Source organism: Argentina anserina, chromosome 1 (assembly GCF_933775445.1).
Source record: "Argentina anserina chromosome 1, drPotAnse1.1, whole genome shotgun sequence".
NCBI lineage: Eukaryota > Viridiplantae > Streptophyta > Magnoliopsida > Rosales > Rosaceae > Argentina > Argentina anserina.
The window spans coordinates 24,538,759-24,541,258 of record NC_065872.1 but is presented as its reverse complement, the minus strand read 5'-3'; positions in this window follow the sequence as shown (position 1 = coordinate 24,541,258).

Here is a 2,500-nt window from a genome sequence, read left to right as displayed (position 1 = left end):
CCCCGCTCGGCGCTTTCGAAATACATCTACTTGCGCGTACTAGTGGGTTCCGACACCGGCACCTTCCCCCCCTCGCCGCCCTCGCTTTTCACAAATCGAATGCCGAAGCACTTTGCATCGCGCCCAGTCCCCCGGCCTGCTTATTACTCGCGCATTGAACTGAGTTCATCGACACCGACACCTTCCTCCCCTCGCCGCATTTGTTTATGTCGCAAATCGAGTGCCGAAGCACTCTGCATTGCGCCGCGGCACCCGATTTGCTACTACTCGAGCATTGAGGTGAGTGTATTTCGGCCACCGGCATCTCTTTCCCCCCCTTCGCCGCGCTCGCTTTTCACAAACGGAGCTTCCGAGAGCTTTGCATCGCCCCCGACACCCGATCTGCTTATTACTGCAAGCATTGAAGAGGGTTCATCGATACCGGCACCTTCCCCCCGCTCGGCGCTTTCGAAATACATCTACTTGCGCGTACTAGTGGGTTCCGACACCGGCACCTTCCCCCCCTCGCCACCCTCGCTTTTCACAAATCGAATGCCGAAGCACTTTGCATCGCGCCCAGTCCCCCGGCCTGCTTATTACTCGTGCATTGAACTGAGTTCATCGACACCGACACCTTCCTCCCCTCACAGCATTTGTTTATGTCGCAAATCGAGTGCCGAAGCACAATTTCTCGATACCGACGGGCTCCTATCCCTCCCTTTGATTGATCTGAGCGGTTACTGACATCGTTTCAGTGGACTAGAGGCAACACCGATCCCACATGACCCCCCCTTCGTGTTGTTCATCACCCCCCCAGCTGGGCGAAGAACACCTCCTAAATCCCTCTTAAATCCGTTTTTAATTGCTTATAATTGTTTGTTAGGGACATTCGAGGCAGCAAATATCGTATATAAGCAATTGGGGGAAGGGGGAGGGACTACTGGGGGCAGGGGAGGCGGTCTCTGCAAGGGGGTCATTTTGCAGAGAACCACTACTCCCCTATAGAGCATATTGGAGAAAACTGGGAAGGGCAGGGGGAAACATGGGATTTCCGAGGAGGGGCAAACGCCATAACTAATTGTACATTTGGTATAAAATCGAGATTTTTTGCAGGGACACTCAGAATAATGTCAGGCACCTTGTGGAAAAAGGCCAGATTTAATTTCGACCCAGAAGTATTTGTTTTTATTTTCCAAAAGGGGCAGAATGTCGAAAATCGAAAATGACAAACCGCTTGATGTTTCGGACTGCTACCACTTGCAAAATTTCCTTAAAATAGAGACTTATTTATGGTCAAATTATAGTGCGGGCAAAGTTGAACAGAATGCGGCCTTGACATGGCATTTGCACTCTAGGCAAGGCCATGTCGCGTTCTTGGCTTTGGAAATTTCCAACTCCGTTTCACTTGTAAAAGTGTATATATTTTATGGTTCAGAACTGTAAGCAATGATTTTAGAGAAATTTAGAAGTTGATTTCAGGTCATTTGGATGAGTTTTCGATTTGATATGATATTTCTCGTTTCTGAGATGTAGAAAATCAAAATAAACTGAAAACTCGACCAAATGACGATATGTCAATCTTAAAATGTCCTAAAAATCGTCCCCTATAGGTTTGCAACATAAAATGCAGGGGGATATTTGAAATAAAATTGAGTTTTCGAGGTTTGGCATTCGTTGGCATGCTAGCGTGCAGCCATATTAGCCTCGCCAGGCAGGGGAATTAGCCTCGCCAGGCAGGGGAATTAGCCTCGCCAGGCGTGTTGTCTCCGTGTTGTCCGTGTGTTGTCTCCGTGTTGTCTGTGTGTTGTCTCACACGCTATTAGCCTCGCCAGGCGGGGAGATTAGCCTCGCCAGGCAGGGATATTAGCCTCGCTAGGCATGGATATTAGCCTCGCTAGCCCATTCTGCCTGCATTCCTGCGGGCATATTAGCCTCGCTAGGCAGGGATATTAGCCTCGCTAGCCCATTCTGCCTGCATTCCTGCGGGCATATTAGCCTCGCTAGCCCATTCTGCCTGCATTCCTGCGGGCATATTAGCCTCGCTAGGCAGGGATATTAGCCTCGCTAGCCAATTCAGCCTGCATTCCTGCATGGATATTAGCCTCGCCAGGCAGGAATACTAGCCTCGCTAGCCCATTCAGCCTTCATTCCTGCAGGCAAATTAGCCTCGCCAGGCAGGGATATTAGCCTCGCCAAGGCATATGGTATGCCTTTCAAGGCCGAGCAAGTGCCATGCCGAGCAAGTGCCATGCCGAGCAAGTGCCATGCCGAGCAAGGCCGAGCAAGTGCCATGCCGAGCAAGGCAAGGCAGCAAGGCCAGGCAAGCCAAAGCACAAGGCAAGGACAAGCAAGGGCAGTGTCAAGCAAGCAAGGCCAGGCAAGCCACAACGAGGGCAGTGCCAGGAAAGGGAAAGACGAGGCCGGGCAAGGCCAAGCAAGGGCAAGGCAGGGGCAACAAATGCCAATGGAAGGCAAGGCGATGCCGATGCCGAGCAAGGCAAGGGCAAGCAAGGGCAAGGCA